Raw genomic sequence first — 22002 nt, forward strand, 5'->3', positions numbered from 1 at the left:
CTCTTTTTCTTTCTCTTTTACTACTTATTTTATGTTCTTTTAATTATGTATGCATACTCTGCAAGCATCGCATTGCCTTGGGTTGTTTTTCATCACCGTACTTTTTCGAGTTATATACTGCTGCTTGCTTACCTTAATGCAGTCAGGCTAGCTGAAAAGCGATAGTCACCACGCCAGCCAATCAAGAGCATAGATAGTCATGGAAAAAGCGATCCAATACATAACATACTAATACTTATACAGAAACAGAAACAGAAACAGAAACAGAAACAGAAACAGAAACAGAAACAGAAACAGAAACGGCCCAATGTCGTCATAAGCAATGCGCAAAACAACCAATCCCGATGCTTTGAACACCCTCTCTCTAGACCCTGGTTTCTGTTGTGTTTCTCAAGAGCATAGCATTTAGAGGAGGAAGGATTGTTTCAAATCATTACCATTGACAAATGTTGAAAGTAAGACCACCAACACCCAGAGTATTCAAACCTTTCCCTTCGAATCTATTAAAGCCAAATCACTGATCATTCCAAGAAGAACATATACTTATTAAACCCCGTGTATATATCATTTGCAGTATACGTTTTTGGGGGATTTGTTCTTTTTTTTTGTTGCTAAACGATCATTTGTGCGCTTACTTTTTGGTAATAAACAACCTTTTTGGACTATCATAATACAGTCTATCTATCACCCGAAAGCTAGCGTTACAAAATCGTAACGAAGATGTAACGAGTGGGTGACATAATCTCGCTAGTTTATGACATGACATTTAGACATGCGAAATACCATCACCGTGAGTTTGCATCTACGCTGTATTTTTTAAGAGGAGTTTTCCATTAAAAAACGAAAACACAGTGAATTGAAAGCTGTAAAATAAGTTTCAATCCTTTTTTTGAGTGATCCGCGCGGATTGTGAAAGTAGTACTTGAGGACTTTGTTGGGTGATTCTATGTGATTTCGTTTTGGCTGTAAATATCTGAGTATTTTTTGTATTTTAAATTGCCATTGTAAAATGAAAGAAAAAAAACCAACAACAACAACAACAACTACTACTACTACTACATCCGAGTTTCAAATTCAGGTGACTTCCAAGCTGCTCAATAATGAAAAGTCATTCAGTTGTCGTTGTTTAGATGGTATTGATACGCTTCTTCCATATTCAGGTAATATTTGTTGAAATTGAAAGAACGGAGTGCCAAATATTTCAATTATGTACATAATGTCTGCAACTCGTTATAAACAAACGCGAAAAACACTTCTTATTTCGCTAAAAACAAGAATATAGGTATCAGCTATATACATCCGTTAGCTCTAAATAAATAGATTGATTTAGAAATGGCTTATGAACCCAACCAGTATTCAGCCTAAGAAGAATTCGATAATAATACTATACTAGACCCCACTGTTTAAAGGACATGTTGAAAAATACATGTCTGTAAATGAATAGCAGCGACTATTCTACATATTCCATAAGCAAATTCTTTTTCTTATCCTAGTCTTTGGTCTCAAAATTTCTTCCCGATACGAAAGTTTTTTCCTTGGGTTACTTACTTACTTACTTACCGGCTGTATTGTATTCATTTTGATTTTTGTGATTGGTGAATTCTAACTGTTCTAGTGAATTCAAAGGCTCCGAAACCGTAATCGAAGCCCGCTAATCATTGAATGAAACATGTGAAAAAACTATATGAATTATATTTTAGGCAACTACACTTCGTAAGTGCTTCTTCACATAGCAAATGACTAGAAGAGACGAAGCACGAGTCATACACTAAAAAGATGCGACGACTAGTATACTTTCATAACCAAAAATATAGTACATTTTGACAGCCAAATTATTGTACGTTTGAAATATTCAAGTAGAAAGCAAAGTTATTTATAAATACAACTTTATGGACCCATAAAATTCGTACATTCAGTCTTTATATACCTGGGCGACAGCAGCCTAACACAATGTGGTTCGAAAAAAAAAAAAAGAGAAAAGCAACGTGGTTTTATGTCTATAATATTCAACCACCCTCCATGGGCGGTGTAAAATTACCAAAGATAGAAGTGAGTCGAATTGGACCTCGTAGTTCCGTAGGTCCGTAGTTCATGAAGCCAAATAAGAAACTGAACCAGTCAATACAAAGTACTTTAGTACGAGTACCAGTCGAGTACAGATACAGATACAGATACAAGTATAAGTACAAGTACAAGTACAAGTACAAGTAAGCTAAATGAAGGAGGAAAGTGTCTACGGCCATACCTAGGAGAAAACACCAGTTCCCGTCCGATCACTGCAGTTAAGCGTCTGAGGGCCTCGTTAGTACTATGGTTGGAGACAACATGGGAATCCGGGGTGCTGTAGGCTCCTCTTTATTTTTTCATTTTCACTGTCTATTATTATTTATTTCTTTATTTATTTTTTTGTTTTTTATGTTCCTTTTTCTTTTTCTTTGTTTTGTCTTACCTTTTCTTTCGTTTAGTATTTAGTATATTGTCTCTTACTTCTTGTCCTCCATTTGGGGATACTGAGACTCATTTCCCAGTCGTCATCAGTCGTCATCAGTGTACGTAAGTAAACATCGCCCTTCGCGAGTCTATTACTGTAAATAACCATTCAATTGGCTCGTTATAGATACGTAAATTTTTCGATACTACTTGAAAAATATGAAAAACAGACAAGAATTATAAAAAGATTTGCATACACAACCACCTATGAATGATAGAAATAGTTGAATCAAGGGTGTCGCTTTGCGGCGGAGGCGGAAACAAGTGAGTCTTTTTGCGGATGCAGTATTTCGTTTTGCTGTATGTCATTCAAAATGTTCACATCACACTTACAATCTCTTTTTCTTCTCTTGAAATTAGAGGTTTGCCTGGATGACGATACTATATCCACTTCTTACATCAAGGAAATAGCTAAAGCTGATCAGCAATGTTGGGTTATAATCGTATAATCGGCACCTCTAGTCTAGAAAGTTATTAATTGCTAAATATGGAGTTGGGTGGGCCTGCCTTAAAGAAGAAAACCATTCCATAGAATAATACTTGCATTGATATAAGATAGCCAACCGTTGTAAAGCCGACCAATTCCACTTTTTAGTGTCCTCAGCATCCATTTTGAAACTCGACTCGTACTAAATCTCAAATCTGTAGGTAATCCCTGAACGAAAATTCATCGTCATCCTACCAGCTTGCTCATAACGATGTTCAATTTGCAATTTGAGTCAGGTTCAGCGCCTTACAAAATAATGGATGGTACTAATAAATAATAGAAGTCACTCAAACTAATGCATATGCTGAGAACGGTTTTCTGAACGTAATTCTCCAACAACCTTGGTATACTAAATAAATTGTGTGTCCCTTTACATCAAAGGAAATTATGCAGGTAGAGGGAGAGTTGTTATTGTATTTACATGCCGCTTCATACACAAAGATAGATGCAGAGGAAATGCTTTGAATCTAAAACTACGAGAAGCGATCTTAGAAATTTGTTCTATATCGCAGAGAGAGAAAGAAATTCTGAACTTCTTCTCTCTCTTTCTTTTTTTTTTATTACAGAATGATACACTTTGCTGTCCTTTCTTTCCTAACCATGATTCAATTGGAAGAAAAAAAAAGACCAAAAAACCCAAAAAGAAAATCTTGAATCGTCGCTGCACCATATCGTTTTGAGAACCTTTTCTGTATGTTCTTCGTTAACTACCTAGGGTTACTACTCGGGTTACGACAAAAACACTGAGTTCTAGCAATTCTGCGATGAGTAGCACGATAACTAATGGCCGGGATTGAGTCATGGACTGTATTTTTTATTTTTTTATATAACTTTGGAAGTTGGTGTGATTATGACATGACTTTCAGTATGAGTTGGATCGATGAATAAATACACATAAGAAGATCCTTATTTGCTTATTTGATTGAAAGGAGGGGGCGGCTCCATTGGGAATTACCTTTCAATAAGGACATGAAATACATTCGTCACCATTTATTTTAAACAGAAAATAAAGTCAATGCATTATAGAGACGGATCTGCCGTTTTATCCATGTTACATCATGACTTATCGTTGGTATTTTTTTTCAATCATGACATCAAACATCACCAACAATGTTCGCTTGAAAGATCAGTTAATATTTCATTGTGAATGACTAATGTTACACCGTCCATACTGATGCGAGCTTTAATAATGATGCTATTGTTTCTGAATTGACGCCCTGGTGTGTTATACTATGCTATAATACATTCGCTTATTCTTCACCCATACTATTTTACGTAATAACATCGGTTGCGATTACTGTAAGAAATGAAACGGTACAAGCGAGTATTGTTTCGAAAAGTGTGCCAAATTTTTGAAGTACGACATTCAAACAGTCGTCATTGCCCGCATATTACTGGACGTGAATACAGTAGAGCCTTTACCCCCCCATGAGTTTAAATTAAACAACAACAGTTGATCCTGAGCAATACTCAATTGGGAGCAAAGTAATGACATAAGCCCTGTCTTTATAGTTTATAAAAGATAATAGAGGTTGAACTCTGAAATGAGATAGAATACAAAGAGGGAATTGCAACAATGCAAGAGCTCAAAATTACTCTTATTTAACAGACCGCATTTTACAATTCACGTGTTTCATATGTTGGTTGTTTTATTAACCATTAGCATCAATAATGCCAACTAACTGTTGTTCAAAATCAAATTCATTATTATATTTTATAGAATAATTCTTATACTTTTACCCTTGAGTAAGTTGGCGTTCATACTGCCTTGTATGTTTACTAATGAAGCTAACGGGGCCACCCTTTTCTCCTCTGGTAGGTGTACATAAGTAGCCGTTGCGGCCAATAATGACAGCCAAAGCAGAGTGAAAGTGATCAGTAGAAAAAAAGTACGGAATATAAAAAGGTGAAATTGGATGATGGAAGACAAAAGATAGAAACTATAAAAGAGCATATGACATGTGCTTTTCATACTGTTCATACTGTTTTCCTTTTAGATATGTATTATTTGCATGAGAGATCATCCAAGTCGCAATGGTGTAGTTGGGAGCATGACAGACTGAAGATCTGTTGGTCACCGGTTCGATCCCGGTTTGTGACAAATTTTTTCCTTTTTTTTCATCGTCGTATCCTTTTAAACTGAACCTGACTTGGGTTGGTTCATGCTTCCATTGTATCGTTGTTATTGACGACAATTAGGTCAGGTGGACGAAAGGGTGACTCGACTTTGGGTCAAATGCAAATCAACAATCAACAATCGAAAAGAGAAAGACATACTGAAAAGAAGTGAAGGAGGGCTGTGAACCAGGATGCCAATGTAATTCGTTCAAAGTGATTGAGACTTTACAACCAAAATAACCAGCCATTCATTTTGACATTGAAGATGTCTTTGTCTTGCCAGAGACTATCAAGCAAAATGTTTGATGTAACTCTAATTCTAATTCTATTTTATTTTATTTTACTTTACTTTATTTTCTTTTCTTTTAAAATTTTTTCTTAGCTTCGTGTAACACAATGAATTAGCATAAAAATTCTGACAAGGAAAAAGATCTTTCTCCGTCAGGGGGAATCGAACCCCCGCCGCATCGGTGAGAGCGATGAATCCTAGCCACTGGACCATGACGGATTTCTTAATCCTTGAAACGTTGAATTTAACTACCAGCTATTATTAGCTATTCTTCGTTATGTTATCGAATAATGGCTGGTTAAGTTGGGTGGTAGTGCAGTACCGGGCGGAGCTTTGACAAGAGAGGCAGAGCAATAAACAATAAGCAGTAAGCAATAAGAATATAAACATATAGACATATAAACATAGTAGACTACGAGAAGGAGTCACGAAATACGGAACAAAGCGTGTACATAACCCCAGCTGAATTGTAAACTAAAGATTACGTTTGTTACTTGCTTTATTTTTTTACTTTTATTTTTTTTTATTTCCTTCACATAAAAAATTTAGTAGTAAATTGGACACTGGTTTTTCGTAAATGCAAATAAATTAGGCAATAACTTTGATCGATACAAAAGCATCGTGATCTAGAATATGGTATCGTCTGTTCCAGCAATCATTACAATAGCGATGAGAATACAAACAAGTTATAGAGGCATGAGCTTCAACCAAATGTCTAGGGAAAGAGAATATACGGAACAGAACAAAGAGAAGTTGTTTTTTGATAGGATAGGATGGGACAGGATAAAATAGGAGAAACAGGATAAAATTTGAGCAAGGAAATAAATAAAATAATTGAATGAGCAATTGATAAAGAAAAAGAGAAAATAAAGAAAAGAGAAAATAAAGAAAAGAGAAAGGAAAAAAGAAAAAAGAAAAAATATTTGACCAGTGAGGGATTCGAACCCTCGCATCTTTCGATATAGCAAGACTTCAGCAGTCCAAGTTTTCACTTGAGTGCTACGCCATAGACCGCTCGGCCAACTGGCCATTCGATGACTCTTTCTATTCTATAATCTATCTCAATCCCTTCGTAACTTCGACCCACTTCTTTTCCTCTTTTTTCTTATTCTTTTCGCTTTCGTGTTCGACCATCCATCACCATGAACAAGCTGATTAAGCTGGTTGGCGGATGGGTAAAGTATACATATAGATGTTGCATCGTGTTGTGTAACCCATCCTCTCCGTATTCATCCCTTTCATTTCATACATTCTAGTCTATTGTTACAATATATTATACATCTATCTATCTAACTAACTAACTAACTAACCAACTATTTATCTGGAATTTCATATTGATATTTACGCCGGTCATTGCTACTTTTCGAACGAGAAAAAAAGAAAAGAAAAAGTAAAAAAAATAAAAAAAAAACCAATGTGAAGCAAGATATTAGTATGATCAAGATTTATGATATTGATATATCCTCCATCCAAACATGGAGAGAAAACTTTTATCAAACATGACTTTTAAATCATCAAAGATTGCTAGTTAATAAAAGAGCAAAAAATTACACAGATGGTATTATCATAACGAGTCCCGGGTAGCTCAATCGGTTTAGAGCGTCTGACTCTTATGAAAGGTCATCAGAAGGTTGCGAGTTCGAGTCTCGCCTTGGGAGTTCTTTTTTGCTGTAGCTATCTTCTTAGCTTTTTTCTATTTTCAAGTCATATGTAAGTAAGTGGAAGCAAATTATGAGTAATTAACTTTCCATGATGTTTTGAGGAAAATTGAAAAAACAAACTGAGGATGATTTCAAAAAAGGCCAACCAAGGTTTCGAGTTGGTAAAAATGAAAAAATGTAATTGACCCCGCCAGGAGTCGAACCTGGAATCTCCTGATCCGTAGTCAGGCGCCTTAACCATTGGGCCACGAGGCCTACGTTACTAGCTACCAGCGTACAATTCTAATGTAAGTACCGTAATAAACATCATACGTCAAAATCTATAATTGTATTGTTATTTAAGGTGTCTTCCTTCTTTTAGATGTAACGTTTATACGCGGTACAGCAAATGGGCGTAAAATAATTTACACTGTTATTCCGAAAGCCATGTCTCTATCGCCTACTATATATATATATATACTTCATTAACGTATTTACACACCATTCTGCGCGACCTAAATCCAGTTAAACCACGTCAATTTTACTACTTGCAAACCATGCACTTATATTCCTACATGTTGTTGTTTATATAGCTTAAAGCCAAACCAAATAAAAGTATTAGCTTATCTAATATTAGACCTGAATATCATTTTAGATCATTTACAAGCTAGCAATTAGTTACCACAACGTTAACCCCTTTAAATAAAGACTTGCATCTTTCTGTTTTCTTTAAAATATATATATATATATATATATATATACGTTTCTCTATTCATTTTGTTTGTTTCTTTGCCTACTGTTGTCTTTATAGTCTCTATAGTATATTGAGAAGCTATTAAGCTGGTATGTTTGTTTGCCAAGTTACCTACGCACTTGAATAGATGTAAATGTCATTTATTTCTCACTTTTCTGATCAATATATAATGAGAGATAGGATTATTAATAAACAATTTGGATTATGATAATTGAAATGTATCTATCTTCCTTTTGGATTTAGTAAACCTTTCCATATGCTTAATGTAATCAAAGTAAGAAGGATTTGTTTAAAATATATAATTACTGTTGAGATCATCCACAAATTTCATAATCATTTCTTGTTTAGATCGAGAAAAAGGAAGTAATAAAACAAAATAAAAAGAAAAAGAAAAAGAAGCTTACACAGCAATCGGTTTTCGGCTCAAGTTAAATGGCTGTAGTATATTAAACACCGAAGCGATAAAATAGAATTCACTAATATTCACTGAGGTTCGTAAGAGAGTTTTTGTGAGTAGTTTAGATCTAAAACATAACACCAAAGTGAAATCTACTATATATGAAATATAGATGCTTCTCTAGTGTGGGAAACCCAAATAGATGTATACTTAAAAATAAAGAGCTATTATGACAGCAAGGTTCACCATCACTAGCCATTTTGAGAGTTGTTAAGTTGACAGGTTTCAAATCTCGTTTTCGATCGCTCATAACATTCACATAAGCTTTCTGGAGGCTTTCACTATGTTTTAGTTTTTCATACGTTCTCAGAATCTTATACAGTGTGATACAGCATGCACATAAGCCTATACAAGAGAATAGCGAACGTCAACTGTTACGATTTAACTATTACAGTTCGTATAAACTTTATCACAGTCATAATGACACAGCATTTTGTGTAACATTCCTTTCATGGTATTTGATATACCGTGTTTAGTTTTTATTTTACTAATAGGTTTACTTTTATTTGAAGCTTTCAAATTAGTCCGTAATTAATATCTATATGTGCGCATTGAGATGAGTGAAGGGTTCTTGCATTCGTCTTAAAACATATTATAACCATGTGTTTGTAAGTTTGTTTTCATTACTATTTATAATGGATTTTGTTATTTCCAGCAAGTAATACATATACTATTCGAATTCGTTCATTATGAACTGCGGCACGATACATGAAGATTGTTTCGCAACTTTTAGGAATAGGTTTTGATTAATTCAGTTAGCGCGAATGCAAGAGAAATCAAAAAACATACCAAGGTTAAGGAAATAAAAAAAAAGAAATGATTTCATTGGACTGTTTCTGAAAGATAATCTATGCTTTTTACAAACAAAAAGTCAATTTGCAGAGAATAGCAAATTAAAAGCAATTCTACATACGGCCACGTGATGTTCTGCGTAGCTTCGGAATAGAATCTGAGTATAAGAGATTTGAAAATAAAATGAATTGAAATGTACATTCACTGGGCTAGTCACGATACCTCATGTAGAATAAGTCCTATTTTATATAGCACGGTAGACAAAGTATGTGTAACAAACCAAACCAATCCAAAAAAAAACAATGGAAACCCATTTATTTAAGATTCAATAACGAAAATAAGAAGCCAAAGATACAAAGAGAAGAAGAAACAAACAGCGAAACATAAATAAAGATAAAGTAAAAATAAATAAAGAAGACAGCAAAAGAAAAAGAAATTTGACCCCGCCAGGAGTCGAACCTGGAATCTCCTGATCCGTAGTCAGGCGCCTTGACCATTGGGCCACGAGGCCTTCGTTTAAGGGAACTTCCTTTATAATGTTTTGATCCATCTCTGTTTGAGTTTTAATATCGCTTGGTTCTTTCGCTTCTTCTAATAGCCGTTTTTGTATCTTAATACTACATCCTAATGTGATGCTAGAATAATGTGACATATATGTCCAGCCATCGTTGTAACTAAGTAATCGCTCTTTGGTCGATAAGAAAAGCAAAAAAATAATTAAAAAAAAAAAAAACAAAGCAAAGCATAAAGATACACTTTACTTTCTAGGACTCTGTTTGTGATCAGTGATATTAATGGTTCATAGTAAACTTTATTATATTTTTTCTTTCTCTATCTCTTTCTTTTAATTCTACTTTTTCTATTTTTCATTTTCGATTCTATTTGTTTGACTTTAATGACAAGCCTGTGGAATTTTGGTATGCGTGTGCCGACGACGTACATACAAAACCAGCAACCAGCAAGGTAATAGGTGCGTAAGTTACAAAGCAAACAGAATGTTTATAGAAAAACACTTACAACAAATGGTCGCATGATGTAGTTGGTTATCATGTCGATCTAATAAGTCGAATGTCGCCAGTTCGAGCCTGGCTGTGACCATTGTTTTTTTTCTTTTTTCCTTTTTCCATTTTTTCCCTCTTTCTATTTCTATCTTACATTTACCTTTAATCACTCTCTTTGTCTTTTTCTTTTCTTTTTTTTGTCGTAATGAAATACCTATCTATTTGTATATTTTATCGCAGAGTTGAATGACCGCTGTGCGAAACAAAACAAAACAAAACTAGATGAAATCAAAGTAAACTAAACTAAATCGTAAAGCAAGTTAGAACAAATTTGAATAGAGATAAAAAAAAAGGATTCTAATTCAAGTAAAAAGCAAAGGGAAATTTGAAGAAGGTTGAACAGGGAAAAAATTGGACAAGCCAGAACTCGAATCTGGGACCTCTTCCATGCTAAGGAAGCGTGATAACCATCTACACCACATGCCCTTGGTTGATATCTTATTCTTTTCTATGTTATGTAAACAGCTCTCTATATCTGACAATTCGAAAATGTGAATCTGTAATTAGGTACTCTTTCGACAAATTTGCGTATTTCAGAGTTGATATATATATGTATATATATATTCATGACAATTCGACATTCTACATTTGTATGTTACAAGGATTTAAATAAAAAAAGACCAAAAAGGTAGTTTTTATTTTGTTTTGTCGTCTTTAGTTTTTCTTTATTTTTTTTCGTATTGTGAAAGCGAGTGAAGTGGTATGCGTATAAATTGATTATTTTGTTTGCTGCTTTAGGCCGTTTTATTATAGAAATTCAGGCTATTGTGTTGGAAAACTGCACACACTTAGAAACAGCTGGTTGAGCATGAAACGAGAAAATAATTGTCATCTCATAGCCTGAAGTATCAAAATTAATATGTGTTGTTAAACATCAACGAAGGCCGTGTGGTTTAGATGGTTATAATTTCTGCTTAACATTTGATGTTCGCAGACGGTCCCAAGTTCGAGTCTTGGCACGGTCATAGCCTTCAATTTTTTTCAAATTTTTCATTTCTTCGAGTTTCTTTTTCTTTCGGTGAATTCTATAGTTGGATCATTGCAGATCTTTTATATAAAAATAATACACACTTGATTTTCGCTGCCTTGTTTGCGGTTGCTGAACGGCATGGTCTGCATCTGTCACCCATCACACCATGATTTACTTTGCAACTGACGAAGGAAATATCGCTATGGATGCAGAAACTAACTGTAGAATTAAAGAAACAATACAAACAAGAAAACACAAGGAAGAAGAAAAATTGAAAAAGGGAAAAGGAAAAACAGAAATTACTCTCCCTCCGGGATTCGAACCCGGGCTGCCAGCGTGACAGGCTGGTGTACTACCCCTATACTAAGGAAGATTTGTTGATATCCACTGCAAGCTTGCAAATAAGAGTACCTACAGGTTGTTAGTCAGTGGAAAAGCTTCTTTGTTTACCTTTTCGTTGTATCCCTTCGTATGATGGAACATGCATTCCTGAAAAACGTGAAAAAAACAACTCCTTATATATAGAAACCATGTTCAGCAAGAAATGTAATACTAAAATAGTTTACAAGCGAAGAATTCCCCAAAAGCTATCAAATCTACCGAACTGTTCTTTTACTCTTTTTTATGCATTGTCCCTAGTTTATCAAAATCAAGTTCTTAAGTTCAATAACTTTGAGGTAAAAAATACTTGAAACTTGGGAATTGTTGCCTTTAAAAAACGATACTTTACGCAATTTGTGGCATCATCGATACACAAAACCAGCCTGATTTATCCTGGTAATATTGACTTTCACCTTGTTCTTCGCTCATTTTCACTGGTTCGGCAACGAACTACCGATATGCTGATATATCGATGGATCTTTAAAGCTATATCTTCTAGTAACATATCGACATAGATTTAAAACCCAATGACATTTCATCATTGAAGCTATCTATTTCGATTTTCTAATAGTAGGTGTATCCGGTATCTATTTCAACTACTGTTAAAGTATCAAATATAATATATATATATATATTGACCATTTTCACTTTTCCCATATTCTGGTATAACAAATCATTTACTCATCCTCTCTTATTCGGTCATTATTGCTTCTCTATTCTTCTTACTTTAGAAGTCGCTTGACAAAAGGAGAATTTTAGCATTTAAGCATCTCATATATGCATGTGGATCTACGCAACGGCAATCTATATCATTCAAATAATTTTGTTTTTTTAAAATGTTTTATAGATCTTATTTTAGTAGCAAGAATTTATTTGCGAAAGATGTTAAGCATAGAATTCTTGAGTAATTTACCAAGCAACCTTCTCAACTTCAAGAAAATATCCTTTTCGCGCTATTGCTTAACTTTTAGCCACTGAGATAGATTTATAAGCACCCGTTTAATTCATCTATAATATAAAATTTGTCAGAAGCATTCTGCAATGCTTGCCTTTGATTGTCGCCAGATGGCTTTGTTCATTAAGATACCAAGGATCATCGATTTTATAAATTATATTGTTCGTAACCTTTATTTATTCTTATTGAATTTAAACTTCTTTATTTTTGTTTTCATTCATTGTAAGTTCGTTAAAATATTGACTTAGTCAAAGTCATATGCCAATCAGTGTACGTCATTTAGATCCAATTCGGTTGTTAAAAATAATATAGCGACTCTTTATTCAATTGATCGTCAGAACCAACACCATAGCTGAGTTTTAGAAATAGTGCTTTAAAGGAACACTTCTAGTATGAACCATTATAGGTATAGGTATGAACACTAAATAGTTGTTTAAGGTTGCATATAATAACAGAAGACTTTATCCTAATTACATTTATTAGTTTGGTGACCAAGTAGCGTCATCAATATCATAACAATATATTTTGAATATGCAGATATGCAAACTATTTACTCAGAACTAGAGTAGATCAAGTGTATGAATGGAATGGACTTGTCTTGCGAGCATTTTCTTTGGTGATATGAATATATAATATATAATATATAATATATAATATATAATGTATGATGATATGATGATAGTCTTATCTGTTTGGATTAGTTAAACTGCAGTCGTCTAATAAATAGAGAACGAAAAATGCAAGCGTAAAGACGGAAAGACTCGTCGATAAAGTTCAGGCAGAGGATTCAAAATAAAGATACTATTTTGACTTGATATAAAGAGTTAAACGGATTGTCTAGTTTATTACAGTTCACGGTCTTACGGCAGGTAATCTAATTGAAATATCCTCAATAGACCCAAAATTAACTATGATTATTTAGCCGACTTTTGTTATATTAGGCATGAACAATCTGATGATGATGAGATAAAAACCTGAGCACATAGAAATTACTGCTTACGCAGCTACTTTCCGAGTATCCCCTTAAAGAATAATGGGGTCATGAATATGGTTGAATATATAAGAAATAACTATTGATAAGCGCGCTTCTGGATACATACGTAATTCTCCTAATTAATACGAAAGCAATAACCGAGAAAGTTGTTTTTTTTTATTTTAATTTATTCGACCAAGGCGAAGAAGCACTCCTTGATCTTTTTTTAGATGCAAATCTCAATAGATCATGTGTCAGGGACTTGTTGGTTATATGAATCAACTTAAACTGAGCGAGTATTCCCCGTATGAATACAACGTACCCTCTCATCATGTTTCTCGTTATTTTGCAAATTGAACTAAATTAGAATAAAATATTAAAGGTTTAATAGTCTTTGTGTCCCAGATATGTATTGATGACTTGGGGATTAAAAAAAGTAGAAAAAGTTACTGAAAGGGGTGGGACTCGAACCCACGAGCTTTCGCACTAGTGCCTTAAACTAGCTCCATAACCACTCGGACACCCTTCCATCTGTTGATAGATACTTGTAAATGCAAAATCTGTACGGTATGTGCTATGTGCTTCCTTTGATATACATCTTTTATCCATGACACACCCCTCAGTATCGTACTCTACTCCCTACCTCGGGAAAGTACTACTACCCTATTCCTTAACACGAATACTCTTTGATATCATATTTTCGATCGTCATAGTAAATTATTGCGGAAATAAACTCGCTTCATATTATGGCAGCGAAATGTCGTATGCTTTGGAGGGGACAAATCCCATCATTGACAACATTTATATTAAACAATAAATGATCATAACTACATATAAACCCATTTGTTGTTGTCTATAATATATATTAATAAAAGTGGTGATATATGTATTAGCTAGGTTTTTATGGTATTGTATTATTAAGCTGAGTATTTAAGAGTTTGAAAGTTGTAAGTGTCATTATATGTTGAATTCTACTTAGTTTCTTTGAATAAAGTATTTTTCTAAGTTTAGTGGCTTGATTAGCTAAATAAGATGAAAATTGGGTTTATAAAGCCAATCTAACAAATATATAATCCAATCTGAAAATTTTTATCTTTAGATAGACATATATATTACATTTTGGATAGCTGTTACTTTTAGTAAAGTGTCTTTGTTTATATTTTGCAAAAACACAAAAATATCATATATAAAACAATGTTTCGGCCTTGTCAGAAGACACGTATTTCGCTCATATGACAAAACTAGTTGACATGGGTGGATCAACGTAGGGTAGTACCATCAATAAAATATTTATATAATATATTTTAAATAATGAACTGGGGCAACGCATTATTCCGGTGGATCTAATGATCCATTCTTAAAACGAAGCTAATCTCGATTGTCTGGGTCTTACTGTTGCACTTTTGTTTATTTTACCAGTAAATGAATAAAGCCTCAGTGTAACATGGCAATGAGCATGAGCTTGCTATCATCAGTATAATTAAAATACCACGTGCATGATATTTATCACGCTTGATGAACATCGTGGATAAATATCAACACTTTGCAATAGGCCCAAAACACGTATGTCAATGCAGAATTTTTCCTTCATTTGAAATTAGGGATAAAAATTTCGGAACATATGTAGATGTATTACACCGCGTGTAATTCGACTTATGTGCGAATGTTGGAAACTTTCTTTTGGTTATTCATGTCAACGACAACTTGTTATTATCAGATCACGGTGATTCGGATAAACAAGACGATTTATATTCTCTGAAAAAACGAACAAATAACATGTATATCGAATGTTTACTATTGCCATATTATCAGATATCAGATACAAACTGAGAATTACTGATATTCACGCATTGTTATAAATAAGTCCTGAGCCTCGTTAGCCAACTTTTCTGATAACAGCTCAGAAATCTCTAAGAAGCCATAAAGGGACGCTGCTACTCATCGCAGAATTACTAGAACTCAGTGCTTTTGTCGTAACCCGAGTAGTAACCCTAGGTAGTTAACAAAGAACATACAGAAAAGGTTCTCAAAACGATATGGTGCAGTGACGATTCAAGATTTTCTTTTTGTTTTTTTTTTTTTTTTTTTGTCTTCCAATTGAATCATGGTTAGGAAAGAAAGGACAGCAAAGTGTATCATTCTGTAAATAAAAAAAAAAGAGAGAGAAGTTCAGAATTTCTTTCTCTCTCTGCGATATAGAACAAATTTCTTAAGATCGCTTCTCGTAATTTTAGATTCAAAGCATTTCCTCTGCATCTATCTTTGTGTATGAAGCGGCATGTAAATACAATAACAACTCTCCCTCTACCTGCATAATTTCCTTTGATGTAAAGGGACACACAATTTATTTAGTATACCAAGGTTGTTGGAGAATTACGTTCAGAAAACCGTTCTCAGCATATGCATTAGTTCGAGTGACTTGTATTATGTATTAGTACCATCCATTATTTTGTAATAGCGAACGCAAGAATATAAATCTTAGTATATCGTATCGTAAATTTCACTTCATTCCAAAATTTATAAAAGTTGTCACGTTTTCATACGCACCAAGGAAGCAAATACATTTTAACCATCTGATCCTATGGTCTTTGGGTTATGAAACCCGATTGTTGTGATTGCCGTGCCGATTATACGATTATGACCCAACATTACTGATCAGCTTTAGCTATTTCCTTGATGTAAAAAGTGGATATAGTATCGTCATCCAGGCAAACTTCTAATTTCAAGAGAAGAAAAAGAGATTGTAAGTGTGATGTGAACATTTTGAATGACATACAGCAAAACGAAATACTGCATCCGCAAAAAGACTCACTTGTTTCCGCCTCCGCCGCAAAGAGACACCCTTGATTCAACTATTTCTATCATTCATAGGTGGTTGTGTATGCAAATCTTTTTTATCATTCTTGTCTGTTTTTCATATTTTTCAAGTAGTATCGAAAATTTACGTATCTATAACGAGCCAATTCGTTGTCTTATTGAATGGTTATTTACAGTAATAGACTCGCGAAGGGCGATGTTTACTTACGTACACTGATGACGACTGGGAATGAGTCTCAGTATCCCCAAATGGAGGACAGTTGTTTGAATAGGGGAAGAAGTAAGAGACAATATACTAAATACTAAACGAAAGAAAAGGTAAGACAAGACAAAACAAAGAAACATAAAAAACAAAAAAATAAATAAAGAAATAAATAATAATAGACAGTGAAAATGAAAAAATAAAGAGGAGCCTACAGCACCCCGGATTCCCATGTTGTCTCCAACCATAGTACTAACGAGGCCCTCAGACGCTTAACTGCAGTGATCGGACGGGAACTGGTGTTTTCGCCTAGGTATGGCCGTAGACACTTTCCTCCTTCATTTAGCTTACTTGTACTTGTATCTGTATCTGTATCTGTATCTGTACTCGACTGGTACTCGTACTAAAGTACTCGTACTAAAGTACTTTGTATTGACTGGTTCAGTACTACGGACCTACGGAACTACGAGGTCCAATTCGACTCACTTCTATCTTTGGTAATTTTACACCGCCCATGGAGGGTGGTTGAATATTATAGACATAAAACCACGTTGCTTTTCTCTTTTTTTTTTTTCGTAACCACATTGTGTTAGGCTGCTGTCGCCCAGGTATATAAAGACTGAATGTACGAATTTTATGGGTCCATAAAGTTGTATTTATAAATAACTTTGCTTTCTACTTGAATATTTCAAACGTACAATAATTTGGCTGTCAAAATGTACTATATTTTTGGTTATGAAAGTATACTAGTCGTCGCATCTTTTTAGTGTATGACTCGTGCTTCGTCTCTTCTAGTCATTTGCTATGTGAAGAAGCACTTACGAAGTGTAGTTGCCTAAAATATAATTCATATAGTTTTTTCACATGTTTCATTCAATGATTAGCGGGCTTCGATTACGGTTTCGGAGCCTTTGAATTCACTAGAACAGTTAGAATTCACCAATCACAAAAATCAAAATGAATACAATACAGCCGGTAAGTAAGTAAGTAAGTAACCCAAGGAAAAAACTTTCGTATCGGGAAGAAATTTTGAGACCAAAGACTAGGATAAGAAAACAATTTGCTTATGGAATATGTAGAATAGTCGCTGCTATTCATTTACAGACATGTATTTTTCAACATGTCCTTTTCAGTGGGGTCTAGTATAGTATTATTATCGAATTCTTCTTAGGCTGAATACTGGTTGGGTTCATAAGCCATTTCTAAATCAATCTATTTATTTAGAGCTAACGGATGTATATAGCTGATACCTATATTCTTGTTTTAGCGAAATAAGAAGTGTTTTTCGCGTTTGTTTATAACGAGTTGCAGACATTATGTACATAATTGAAATATTTGGCAATCCGTTCTTTCAATTTCAACAAATATTACCTGAATATGGAAGAAGCGTATCAATACCATCTAAACAACGACAACTGAATGACTTTTCATTATTGAGCAGCTTGGAAGTCACCTGAATTTGAAACTCGGATGTAGTTGTAGTTGTAGTTGTAGTTGTTGTTGTTGTTGTTGTTGTTGGTTTTTTTTTTCTTTCATTTTACAATGGCAAATTAAAATACAAAAAATACTCAGATATTTACAGCCAAAACGAAATCACATAGAATCACCCAACAAAGTCCTCAAGTACTACTTTCACAATCCGCGCGGATCACTCAAAAAAAGGATTGAAACTTATTTTACAGCTTTCAATTCACTGTGTTTTCGTTTTTTAATGGAAAACTCCTCTTAAAAAATACAGCGTAGATGCAAACTCACGGTGATGGTATTTCGCATGTCTAAATGTCATGTCATAAACTAGCGAGATTATGTCACCCACTCGTTACATCTTCGTTACGATTTTGTAACGCTAGCTTTCGGGTGATAGATAGACTGTATTATGATAGTCCAAAAAGGTTGTTTATTACCAAAAAGTAAGCGCACAAATGATCGTTTAGCAACAAAAAAAAAAGAACAAATCCCCCAAAAACGTATACTGCAAATGATATATACACGGGGTTTAATAAGTATATGTTCTTCTTGGAATGATCAGTGATTTGGCTTTAATAGATTCGAAGGGAAAGGTTGGAATACTCTGGGTGTTGGTGGTCTTACTTTCAACATTTGTCAATGGTAATGATTTGAAACAATCCTTCCTCCTCTAAATGCTATGCTCTTGAGAAACACAACAGAAACCAGGGTCTAGAGAGAGGGTGTTCAAAGCATCGGGATTGGTTGTTTTGCGAAAAAACGACATTGGGCCTTTGCGATTCTTATTTAGTTTCTTTGATTCCTTGTTTCTGTTTCTGTTTCTGTTTCTGTATAAGTATTAGTATGTTATGTATTGGATCGCTTTTTCCATGACTATCTATGCTCTTGATTGGCTGGCGTGGTGACTATCGCTTTTCAGCTAGCCTGACTGCATTAAGGTAAGCAAGTACGGTGATGAAAAAACAAATGGAGGACAGTTGTTTGAATAGGGGAAGAAGTAAGAGACAATATTAAAAGAGAAAGAAAAAGAGAAAGAGAGAGAAAAAGAAAAAGAAAAAGGAACGTAAAAAAAGAAATAAATAAAGAATAGACAGTGAAAATGAAAAAATAAAGAGGAGAGCCTACAGCACCCCGGATTCCCATGTTGTCTCCAACCATAGTACTAACGAGGCCCTCAGACGTTTAACTGCAGTGATCGGACGGGAACTGGTGTTTTCGCCTAGGTATGGCCGTAGACACTTTCCTCCTTAATTTAGCTTACTTGTACTTGTACTTGTACTTGTACTTGTACTTATACTTGTATCTGTATCTGTATCTGTACTCGACTGGTACTCGTCTAAAGTACTTTGTATTGACTGGTTCAGTTTCTTATTTGGCTTCATGAACTACGGACCTACGGAACTACGAGGTCCAATTCGACTCACTTCTATCTTTGGTAATTTTACACCGCCCATGGAGGGTGGTTGAATATTATAGACATAAAACCACGTTGCTTTTCTCTTTTTTTTTTCGAACCACATTGTGTTAGGCTGCTGTCGCCCAGGTATATAAAGACTGAATGTACGAATTTTATGGGTCCATAAAGTTGTATTTATAAATAACTTTGCTTTCTACTTGAATATTTCAAACGTACAATAATTTGGCTGTCAAAATGTACTATATTTTGGTTATGAAAGTATAGTAGTCGTCGCATCTTTTTAGTATATGACTCGTGCTTCGTCTCTTCTAGTCATTTGCTATGTGAAGAAGCACTTACGAAGTGTAGTTGCCTAAAATATAATTCATATAGTTTTTTCACATGTTTCATTCAATGATTAGCGGGCTTCGATTACGGTTTCGGAGCCTTTGAATTCACTAGAACAGTTAGAATTCACCAATCACAAAAATCAAAATGAATACAATACAGCCGGTAAGTAAGTAAGTAAGTAACCCAAGGAAAAACTTTCGTATCGGGAAGAAATTTTGAGACCAAAGACTAGGATAAGAAAAAGAATTTGCTTATGGAATATGTAGAATAGTCGCTGCTATTCATTTACAGACATGTATTTTTTCAACATGTCCTTTAAACAGGTGGGGTCTAGTATAGTATTATTATCGAATTCTTCTTAGGCTGAATACTGGTTGGGTTCATAAGCCATTTCTAAATCAATCTATTTATTTAGAGCTAACGGATGTATATAGCTGATACCTATATTCTTGTTTTTAGCGAAATAAGAAGTGTTTTCGCGTTTGTTTATAACGAGTTGCAGACATTATGTACATAATTGAAATATTTGGCAATCCGTTCTTTCAATTTCAACAAATATTACCTGAATATGGAAGAAGCGTATCAATACCATCTAAACAACGACAACTGAACGACTTTTCATTATTGAGCAGCTTGGAATCACCTGAATCTGAAACTCTGATGTAGTTGTAGTTGTAGTTGTAGTTGTAGTTGTAGTTGTAGTTGTAGTTGTAGTTGTAGTTGTTGTTGTTGTTGTTGTTGTTTTGTTTTTTTTTTCTTTCATTTTACAATGGCAAATTAAATTACAAAAAATACTCAGATATTTACAGCCAAAACGAAATCACATAGAATCACCCAACAAAGTCCTCAAGTACTACTTTCACAATCCGCGCGGATCACTCAAAAAAAGGATTGAAACTTATTTTACAGCTTTCAATTCACTGTGTTTTCGTTTTTTAATGGAAAACTCCTCTTAAAAAATACAGCGTAGATGCAAACTCACGGTGATGGTATTTCGCATGTCTAAATGTCATGTCATAAACTAGCGAGATTATGTCACCCACTCGTTACATCTTCGTTACGATTTTGTAACGCTAGCTTTCGGGTGATAGATAGACTGTATTATGATAGTCCAAAAAGGTTGTTTATTACCAAAAAGTAAGCGCACAAATGATCGTTTAGCAACAAAAAAAAGAACAAATCCCCCAAAAGGTATACTGCAAATGATATATTTACACGGGGTTTAATAAGTATATGTTCTTCTTGGAATGATCAGTGATTTGGCTTTAATAGATTCGAAGGGAAAGGTTGGAATACTCTGGGTGTTGGTGGTCTTACTTTCAACATTTGTCAATGGTAATGATTTGAAACAATCCTCCCTCCTCTAAATGCTATGCTCTTGAGAAATACAACAGAAACCAGGGTCTAGAGAGAGGGTGTTCAAAGCATCGGGATTGGTTGTTTTGCGAAAAAAGCATTGCTTATGACGACATTGGGCCTTTGCGATTCTTATTTAGTTTTCGTTTCCGTTTTTCTGTTTCTGTTTCTGTTTCTGTTTCTGTATAAGTATAAGTATATTATGTATTGAATCGCTTTTTCCATAACTATCTATGCTCTTGATTGGTTGGCGTGGTGACTATCGCTTTTCAGCTAGCCTGACTGCATTAAGGTAAGCAAGCAGCAGTATATAACTCGAAAAAAGTACAACCCAAGGCAATGCGATGCTTGCAGAGTATGCATACATAATTAAAAGAACATAAAATAAGTAGTAAAAGAGAAAGAAAAAGAGAAAGAGAGAGAAAAAGAAAAAGAAAAAAGAAAATAAATAAAGAAATAAATAAGTAATAGACAGTGAAAATGAAAAAATAAAGAGGAGAGCCTACAGCACCCCGGATTCCCATGTTGTCTCCAACCATAGTACTAACGAGGCCCTCAGACGTTTAACTGCAGTGATCGGACGGGAACTGGTGTTTTCGCCTAGGTATGGCCGTAGACACTTTCCTCCTTGTACTTGTACTTGTACTTGTACTTGTACTTATACTTATACTTATACTTGTATCTGTATCTGTATCTGTATCTGTATCTGTATCTGTACTCGACTGGTACTCGTACTAAAGTACTTTGTATTGACTGGTTCAGTTTCTTATTTGGCTTCATGAACTACGGACCTACGGAACTACGAGGTCCAATTCGACTCACTTCTATCTTTGGTAATTTTACACCGCCCATGGAGGGTGGTTGAATATTATAGACATAAAACCACGTTGCTTTTCTCTTTTTTTTTTTTCGAACCACATTGTGTTAGGCTGCTGTCGCCCAGGTATATAAAGACTGAATGTACGAATTTTATGGGTCCATAAAGTTGTATTTTATAAAACTTTGCTTTCTACTTGAATATTTCAAACGTACAATAATTTGGCTGT

General features: G+C 34.4%; 15 non-coding genes across 15 annotated transcripts; 5 read left to right on the forward strand and 10 right to left on the reverse strand.

The window, feature by feature from the left end:
* Window positions 1-2235: 2235 nt before the first annotated feature.
* Window positions 2236-2350, forward strand: SOCG_16123. Its single transcript, XR_001202971.1, has one exon. It is a non-coding gene; the product is annotated as a 5S ribosomal RNA (ribosomal RNA).
* Window positions 2351-5005: 2655 nt separating this feature from the next.
* Window positions 5006-5078, forward strand: SOCG_16124. Its single transcript has one exon. It is a non-coding gene; the product is annotated as a tRNA-Phe (tRNA).
* A 453-nt stretch (window positions 5079-5531) lies between these two features.
* On the reverse strand, window positions 5532-5603 carry SOCG_16125. Its single transcript has one exon. It is a non-coding gene; the product is annotated as a tRNA-Glu (tRNA).
* A 705-nt stretch (window positions 5604-6308) lies between these two features.
* On the reverse strand, window positions 6309-6413 carry SOCG_16126. Its single transcript has one exon. It is a non-coding gene; the product is annotated as a tRNA-Leu (tRNA).
* Window positions 6414-6958: 545 nt separating this feature from the next.
* Window positions 6959-7042, forward strand: SOCG_16127. Its single transcript has one exon. It is a non-coding gene; the product is annotated as a tRNA-Lys (tRNA).
* A 185-nt stretch (window positions 7043-7227) lies between these two features.
* Window positions 7228-7300, reverse strand: SOCG_16128. Its single transcript has one exon. It is a non-coding gene; the product is annotated as a tRNA-Arg (tRNA).
* A 2165-nt stretch (window positions 7301-9465) lies between these two features.
* SOCG_16129 lies at window positions 9466-9538 on the reverse strand. Its single transcript has one exon. It is a non-coding gene; the product is annotated as a tRNA-Arg (tRNA).
* A 513-nt stretch (window positions 9539-10051) lies between these two features.
* SOCG_16130 lies at window positions 10052-10125 on the forward strand. The gene has a single exon. It is a non-coding gene; the product is annotated as a tRNA-Ile (tRNA).
* A 315-nt stretch (window positions 10126-10440) lies between these two features.
* On the reverse strand, window positions 10441-10514 carry SOCG_16131. The gene has a single exon. It is a non-coding gene; the product is annotated as a tRNA-Ala (tRNA).
* A 456-nt stretch (window positions 10515-10970) lies between these two features.
* Window positions 10971-11053, forward strand: SOCG_16132. Its single transcript has one exon. It is a non-coding gene; the product is annotated as a tRNA-Val (tRNA).
* Window positions 11054-11360: 307 nt separating this feature from the next.
* SOCG_16133 lies at window positions 11361-11431 on the reverse strand. The gene has a single exon. It is a non-coding gene; the product is annotated as a tRNA-Asp (tRNA).
* A 2386-nt stretch (window positions 11432-13817) lies between these two features.
* SOCG_16134 lies at window positions 13818-13896 on the reverse strand. The gene has a single exon. It is a non-coding gene; the product is annotated as a tRNA-Leu (tRNA).
* A 2698-nt stretch (window positions 13897-16594) lies between these two features.
* SOCG_16135 lies at window positions 16595-16709 on the reverse strand. The gene has a single exon (XR_001202972.1). It is a non-coding gene; the product is annotated as a 5S ribosomal RNA (ribosomal RNA).
* Window positions 16710-18971: 2262 nt separating this feature from the next.
* On the reverse strand, window positions 18972-19086 carry SOCG_16136. The gene has a single exon (XR_001202973.1). It is a non-coding gene; the product is annotated as a 5S ribosomal RNA (ribosomal RNA).
* A 2369-nt stretch (window positions 19087-21455) lies between these two features.
* SOCG_16137 lies at window positions 21456-21570 on the reverse strand. The gene has a single exon (XR_001202974.1). It is a non-coding gene; the product is annotated as a 5S ribosomal RNA (ribosomal RNA).
* Window positions 21571-22002: the final 432 nt, after the last annotated feature.

Source organism: Schizosaccharomyces octosporus (genome assembly GCF_000150505.1).
Source record: "Schizosaccharomyces octosporus yFS286 unplaced genomic scaffold supercont6.1, whole genome shotgun sequence".
Lineage (NCBI taxonomy): Eukaryota > Fungi > Ascomycota > Schizosaccharomycetes > Schizosaccharomycetales > Schizosaccharomycetaceae > Schizosaccharomyces > Schizosaccharomyces octosporus.